Source organism: Peromyscus leucopus, chromosome 8b, assembly GCF_004664715.2.
Source record: "Peromyscus leucopus breed LL Stock chromosome 8b, UCI_PerLeu_2.1, whole genome shotgun sequence".
Classification (NCBI taxonomy): domain Eukaryota; kingdom Metazoa; phylum Chordata; class Mammalia; order Rodentia; family Cricetidae; genus Peromyscus; species Peromyscus leucopus.
Genome location: NC_051086.1, coordinates 29,876,266 through 29,884,548, shown reverse-complemented (window position 1 = coordinate 29,884,548; position 8,283 = coordinate 29,876,266). Strand labels below are relative to the sequence as shown.

Below are 8,283 nucleotides of genomic sequence, written 5' to 3'. Positions count from 1 at the left end.
GATAGAAAGTGTGCAGGCCTTTGGGAGAGACACGTGCGTGGAGAAGGGGAGTGGGGAATATGGCGCCGGACTTTTAAAACCGGCTGGGGGCATGGCCAGGTCACGTCACTACTCTACGTGTGTACGTAGGGCACATGGTGGTACCGCGCACTTGCATCACCATGCAACGTCACGGGACTCTGATCACGCGAGACCCCTTGGCCCGGAACTTGATGGGTGGAGACTTCCGGGCCCACCGGTATCCTAGCTACGGGACGCTCTTGATGCGGAAGTGGCTGGACGGAAGTGTCCGCCCCGTAAATGGAACCGTGTTGTGGTATTCTAGCTACGGGACGCTCTTGATGCGGAAGTGGCTGGACGGAAGTGTCCGCCCCGTAAATGGAACCGCGTTGTGAACCCTTCATTCCCGACTCTTTTACTTTTAAAAAGGAAAAAATTGTGGCTGACTGGGTGCGGGGGCGACGTCTCTCTCAAAGACTGCTTCCAGGTGAATAGTGGGCGTCGGTTGGCTCTTAGGGGGAGGGTGAAGGGTCTCTTGTGAAGTCCGGGAATGATGATGCGGGGTCCTGGAACGGCGTTCTGCCTTCTCCTGGTTCCGCGGCTGTCGGCTGTCCATCCGTACTGGTGCTGGGGCCTCCCATTTAGCAAGATACTGTTGACATAGAGAGAGCTTAGAAAGAAAGAATTATTATTATTTTGTTTTGGAGTTGGCATTTGTCTGAGGTAGATTTGGCCTGCCCAGATAGAGGCATGTGACATTTACCTGAGGTAGATCTGGTCTTAGTACTTTGCTTAATTTCTGAGACAAGCCTCATTAGAGGTAGTTCATGTAAGGCACCTGTTTTCCTCAGGCAAGCCTTGCTGGAGGTAGTTTATTTTAAGATACCTGTTTCCCTTACTAGGTTAACACTTGGGAACCACAGGTGATCAGTTGCTGAGTATTGAACAATGATAAATTACTGTATTACATTATTCCTTACCGCCTGGATATTTTGATGGTCCTTTTTGCCTCCGGCTCTGTGTGGCCCTGGTTGGAAAGGGAAGGGGTGGTACCTTATTCCTCTGGAATTGGCGGCAAAGCAGGGGATCCTGATGTCCTCTGGAGCTTGAGAGTGAGAGGCCCTGTTTGTTTCACTGTATATGAAGAAAGATTCTTCTGGGATGGAGGTGAGATAAAAGGTTTTAGGTGAGACAGGTGGACCCAGTGAGGAAAGTCCTCGAGTTTAGCAGCTGTAGGGGTTACAAGAATTACTTTGAAGGGTCCCTGCCACTTAGGGGAAAGGGGAGAAAGGCGCTGACCCGGAGGGGAAAGAAGAACCTGATCCCCAATGTGTATTGGAGCTGGGCAAGGATTGTCACATGGCTGAGGCAGTGAACAGTCCGCATAGCTCCATAGAATAGACCTTAGATGACATAAGAGAGGGGTTAACAGACTGTCTGGAACAGCTGGAGGCTTGGAAAAAAGACCTGGTGTTAGAACTGGTCTGAGGAGATATTTAACTTTTCCTGCTGCATGGCCATTATATGGCCTGAGACACGGATCCTCCTTTTGCTGTGAGAAGTCCACGCTCCCTCCAAATAGCAGTGTGGGACAGACAGGAGGATATGAAAAGCATATTTGGAGTCTGTAGAGTTAGTGGCTAGGAGAAGAAGTAAGAGAGCTGCTGGCATGTCTGGGAGGAGGCAAATGTGTGGAGTGGAAAGAAATGGACGCTCCTACCTTAGCTAGGAGATCCTTCCCCATTAAAGGTACAGGGCAACTTAGCACCACTAAGAATGTATGTGTGAGAGGGATGCCTCTGAAAATACAATTAAATGGCGGTGTCTGCTGAGGTAGATAAGGCTGTCCCCTGTACCCGACAATAAAGGAGAGGTGGCATCCCAAGACTCCCAGGACTGAGTCAATGGCTCTGGTGTCCAGAAGGAAAGAAACGGATCGCTTCCCTGCTGCGTTCTGGGTTCCCTGTCATGTCTATAGCCAAGCCTAGGTCTGTTGGAGGTCTTAGCTTGATGTACCCATGCATCTTGGTGCCTGGGGGCAGTCAGCTGACTCTGTCTTTCTAGGCGGCACTTTTAACAAGGCTGTTGATGGCCTAGCAGAGCATTCGGTAGCCCGTGGCCTTTTCCTCATTTAAAACAGGGACCCAACAGCTTTTGGAAGTCAGCGAGTGCCAGCACTTGGCAATTTTGTTTTCGGGCTTTTATCTCTTCCCTGGCACACCTTAAATGCCACAAGTGACTCTTTTGCCTGTGGGGTCAGGAGCCTCGCTCTCCAGATGCTTAAGTTTTAGTCAGGTAGGTCTGGGGAACAAGAGAGATTCGTCCTTATCCTGAATTATTTACTGGTTTTAGGGCAGCCTTACGGAGGCCTGTCAGGAGACAGGTAATAAACCTATCTCTGGCTAGACAGCCACTCTGGGTGTTGTAGCCCCAGTGTGGTTCCCGGTCAGGAACCGCTTCGGCTCCTGGGGGGTGTGAAAGGTTAGTCTGATGAATTTCGTCTGCGTGGACTCTAGCCTGTTCCCACACCTGCCTGCGCTCCTCCGGGAGTAAATTATTAGAAAGTATCATGAATATATCATGAAAGGTGAGACTATAAGATTGAGTTATATATTGAAATTGTTTAATGAAGGAAGCAGAATTAGACGTATAAGAACCCAGCTTACTTTTTATCTGAGAGAGTGGATGGAACATGAATTTTAATTATTGGTTCCTTAGCAAGATCTAGAGTCAGAAATTCTGGAGTCAGAGAATCCTCTGGTTTACGTATAGCTAGGAGCATATGAGCAAGAGAGAAGGAAACGAGAAGAGACAGTTTAGCGTTGAGAGAGAAGAAAGCAACTCTTTCCATTTGCCTGAACGCCGACAGTGATTGGATAGCTCCCGTGAAATATCGGGATCCAAGGAGCCGCTTAGTGGCCCTTTGTTATTTTTTTTAAAGCATACTTTGGCCATCTCCTTTTTTTTTTTTTAACATAAACGAGCTAGCTTAGAAATCTTTATGTGAGGCATTAAACTGAGAGGTTTTAAAGCTTCAACAAGACAGCCCAACGGAGAGGAAGGAGTAACAGAGTTGGAAGCCTTGTTTCCCATGTCTGCAGCAGAGGCAAAAAATAAAGAAAAAAATAAAAAGAAACGTAATCCGGAGCCAAGACCTCAGGCGTCCCCAGGGTCCCGGACAGATTTCAGGCACAGGCTGCTTCTGGGCTCGTCAGCCAAAGAAGCAGGGGCCCCCTCCACGGTGAGGAAAGGATCCCCTGGGAATCCAGACAGTGTTTGCCCCTCCGTCAAGGGGAAAGACGTGTCGGCCTCACGTGGCTCTCCAGGACGCACCAAAGGCGGTGGCCCTAATTGAAGAAACACCTCAGGCTGCAGACGTGGGAGAGGCCAAAAAAATTAGGCCAGTTGGCCAGCGATAGGGGCCGACCGTAGCCAATGAAGACCGTGGTCAGGGGTTCCCCCGGTCTCAAGAACACGTGTAAGGTGCCGGATAATCTACGGTCGTTCTCACCGGTTCAGGAAACCTTTTACGCCGGCCGAAAGTGGGGGGCACTCACCAATCCGGTCCGGTGTTGGATGGAATTTGGACGCGTTTCAGGCTAATAGAGAGCGGTCTGTCCCATACGGAGCAGATTACCCGGTCCGCGGGCTGCCGGCGGCGGAAGCGCCGGCAGCGCCCGCTCGGTTCTCGGCACCAAAAATGTTAGTTTTCTGGCTGCGTTGTGTTCTTACCCTGCAAGGAACGTCACGAAACACGACAGAATCCGCTTATAGAGTTTATTAGAAACAGAGGATAGAAAGTGCGCAGGCCTGTGGGAGAGACATGTGCGTGGAGAAGGGGAGTGGGGAATATGGCGCTGTACTTTTAAAACCGGCTGGGGGCGTGGCCAGGTCACGTCACTACTCTACGTGTGTACGTAGGGCACATGGTGGTGCCGCGCGCTTGCATCACCATGCAACGTCACGGGACTCTGATCACGCGAGACCCCTTGGCCCGGGACATCCGGGCCCACCGGTATCCTAGCTACGGGACGCTCTTGATGCGGAAGTGGCTGGACGGAAGCGTCCGCCCCGTAAATGGAACCGCGTTGTGAACCCTTCAGTGGCTGAGTCAGTTTGCCCTTGGAACTACCTTTTTAGTTCCTCATTCTCCTGGGGCTTGGAGGGGGTGTAAGCCTGAAGGGTTAGTGTCTTTCACATACCAACCACAGTTCCACCTCCCTCCCCTCCTCCTGCTCACCCCCCATCTTCCTCCACCCCACCCCCATCCACTCTGCAGAGAGGGTAAGGCCTCCTGGGGAGTCAACAAAGTCTGGCATATCAAGTTGAGGCAGGCAGGCTCAAGGCTCCCCTGTTGCATCAAGGCTGAGCAGGATATCCTTCCACAGGGAATGGGCTCCACAAAGCCAGTTCATGTACCTGGGATAAATCCTGGTCCCATGGCCTGGTTTTCTTTATGGGAAACCTGACTCATTTTTACTAGTAAGCTTCCTTAGGGCTTTCTCTTCTACTAAACAGGATGGGCCAGTCTTGAAATTTTTCCCTGTCCTGCAGGTTTCCTGGTGAATTTTCCTAATCCCTGACTGGAGTGCCCTGCAGAGGAAGTGCTAGAAATGGTCAGGGGGCATTTCTAGCAGTCTTTCCACAAGGGGCTGCTGTAGAAGGACATCTCACTGAAGACCTCCATATCTGTTGCAGAAATAACACTGCACACTTAAGAGAATAATGATAGAAAGGCTTTTTAATAGTGCTCGTCTGGCTTTTGGCCAACACCCTGTTGTAGAATATTATTTCAAGGTGTGTTACTTTTGTTTATGCTCTGGAACATTTGTTTAATGATGCAAAGATGTGTTTGATTAAATAAAATTCACCTGCAATCAGGAGGCTGCATCAGCAACTGGCTGAAGGCAAGTGGTAGGAGGAGCAGGTGAGAAAGGGTTTATAAGGAGGTGAGAGGAGAAGCACAAGCTCCAGGGCTTTTTTGGAAGATGCCAGCAAGGAGAGGAGGTGAGCTACTTGCTCTTCAGGCTCTGAAGAACAGAATTCTGGTCCAAGAGAAGACAGTTTTAAAGAAAGGTGTATGTATATGAACTGAGATACTGACTTAGAGCTATGCTGTGCTGTAGAAGTTAGTGTTTGGTTTTGAAAGTCTGCTTTCTAAACACCCTGGCCTCAAACTTGAATTCCTTCTGTCCCAAAGTACAGATCATAGATTGGTACCAATGCAGCTGTGATGGGTAATTTCCTGTGTTTTTTGGGCTACAATGCCCAGTTGTTTTTTCAAACAGTAGCCTAGATGTTGCAGTAAAAGATTCTAAGGACAAGCTTGGTGGCACATGCCTTCAATCCCAGGACTCAGAGGCAGAGTGTTGTCTTAATTCTGTGAGTAGGGGGGCCAGCCTGGTCTCCAGAGTGAGTTCTAGGACAGCCAGGGATGTACAGAAACTCTGTCTCAAAAAACAAAAACTAACAAAATACAAGAAGAAAGTCTTAGGTGTGACTAATATTTGAATCTGTGACTTTGAGGACAGCAGGTGGCCCTCTGCCTAGGTGGACTTCATCCAATAGGAAAGCAACATTGGAGGGTGATAATCTTCCTCTGCAGTTGTTAGGAATTTCATTAGCTCTAAAAGACCAGATTTTGTCTGTTCTACTAGATAACATGGTCCCCACATTTTAGTATACTCTCTGAATTTGTGAATCTGTTTTAGAATTACTGGAATGTCTAATTGACAACATTTAATTTCCTCTCTTGATTTTGCATGTAGTTGGTAGCATTTGATACTATACTAGTGTACAGCTAAGAAAAGCGTTGAGCTAAGAGTTTAAATGAATCTTGTCTACTTCACTAACTACACAAATCTTAATTCACTTCTTGCCTCAAATTAAAATTTAAAAATATGGGACCTTGACTGTAGCTCAGTGGTAGAGCATTTGCTTAGTTTGTACAAAAAAGCTCCCTCCCCTTTCCAGAAATCTCCTTCATACAGAACTAGTTAATTTTTTTAATTAATAGAGATCAGGAAGTGATGACATCTGAAGATCAGGTCCAAGAAGGGAAGAGAGTTCTGAAACTCAAAACAGAAATGGTAAGGTATGTGTTTAGCACTCAGACCTTTTCTACATTCGTTATAAAGAAATGAGTTCTGAAACACTGAGTCCTCTTAATTCTTGTAGTCTGATGAAGAAAATATCGGAAACACAATTGAAAAAAGTGCATTTCATTAAAAGCTGATGACATAACACGTTCAGAAATATACAACTTAAAGGATAATATTCAAGCTGTGCAATTATAATCAACTAGAGATGGTTTCCAAGGACAGACTATGACATCAGACCAGGCATGTCACCTTAAAGACAATAAAAGATGCAATCAGCTGCAGAAAAGCACCAACAGGATACTAACATGCCTAAAAAATGAGTGCTTGGCTGTTATCATGGCCAGGCTGTTCAGTCTAAGATTAATTCATTTAGAAAGCTTCCAAATGTCAACAATGAGTCCTGCAACAAGCAAGAAACTTCCCACTACTGTGTCTAAAGCTGAAGAGTCTCAGTCTGTGCCAGTAAATGCCATCAGCATAAGAGCCTCAAGTGGGACTGCTACCACCAAGTTTGTCAACACTAAATCTGTGAGTGCTATGTTGAAGAACACACTTCAATGGGACCACCTATTAGAAGCCTCCACAATGATATCCTCAAAAGAGGGCCTTTGCAGGACCCTTGCCAATGTTACAATCAGAAAAGGGCCTCTTAAAAAAAGAATCACTATCTGGTGTCAACACCCGTCCTCAGGACACAAAGAGAGAAGGCACCATCAAGAAGCATGACATCTGAAGGTGTAGCCACAACTAATTTGTCTAATACCAGAGGATAGTGAAGTAAAATAATATTGACCAGTGCAGATACACAGTAGCAGGAGCAACTGTTCATAGATCAGCTCAGTCCAGAGAAACCACAGAAGAGAGAAAGTGGAGTAAGTAGATGAAATTCACTTTGTCTTCTTAATTTTCAATAGAATAGCATTTGTGAATTCCGCTTGTAATTTCCTTGAATGAATTAGAATTTCTTTATTTGGTTATTTTCTGTCACAGAGGCAGATTTATGTATGGAGTAATAAGTCCAAATAGTTATAGGTTTGAGTGTAGTTTGCTGGATGCTCTTGATCTCATCAGAATGCTAATTATGGTTGAGAAATACATAAAACTTAGCCATTTAAAAATACATTTTTTGGTTCTTTTTTTAGAATTTATTTATTTTATTTTATTTTTTATTCTTTTCTCAAACATTACATCCTAATGGCAGTTTTCCCTCCCTCCACTCCTCCCAGTTCCTCTCTCCACCTCAACTATCCTCAAGATCAACTTCTCCATTTCCCTTCAAAAAAGAGCAGGCCTCCCAGAGATGTGTGTGAGAGGGCATTGGATCCCATGGAACTGGAGTTACAGGTGGTTATGAGCCTCCTGATGTTGGTGGGAAGAACCAAACCCAGGTCCTCTGCAAGAGCAGTAAGCACTCAACCACTCAGCCATCTCCCTAACTCCTTTGAACATATATTTGATCTCATTAGGTTCAAGAGTTCACCTCTGCAAACAAATACATTGTATATTCCACCAGTTTAGAACTTAAAGTTTTCTTGATTTGTGTATGAGTGTTTTGCATACATGGTTGTCTATGCACCATGTATGTCCCAGAGACCAGAAGGCATCAAGTCCCCTAGAACTGGAGTTACACATGTTTGTGAGCCACCATGTGGGTGCTGAGAATCACACCAGCATTCCCTGAAGAGCAGCTGGTGCTGTTGAGCCATCTCTCCAGCCACAGATTTGAAATATATTTACTGCTTCTGCTTGTAGAGCTCAAATGACTGAGTGGAGAACTGGCAAAGGAAAGGGGCTAAAAAGGTCATCTAATTTAGTAGCTAATCAGTCTGAGCCAAAAGGACCAAGTGAAAATCCAGTCCAGTCCTTTTGGACTACCATGGCAGAAGAGGAACAGGGATTATTTACTAAAAAAGTAAACAAAATAATTTCTGAATGCCTGAACCTGATTAATAAAGTAGAGTCCTTTTTTTAAAAACAAATATGGCCGGGCGGTGGTGGCTCACGCCTTTAATCCCAGCACGCGGGAGGCAGAGGCAGGTGGATCTCTGTGAGTTCGAGGCCAGCCTGGTCTCCAAGGCGAGTTCCAGGAAAGGCGCAAAGCTACACAGAGAAACCCTGTCTCGAAAAACCAAATATATATATATGACTGTTTTGTCTGTATGTATGTCCATGTGTGTGCTTG

The 8,283-nt window shown here is 46.2% G+C and overlaps 1 pseudogene; it reads left to right on the top strand.

Annotated features, from left to right (window-relative positions):
• Window positions 1–212: 212 nt before the first annotated feature.
• Window positions 213–8,073, top strand: LOC114683997 (annotated as a pseudogene).
• Window positions 8,074–8,283: the final 210 nt, after the last annotated feature.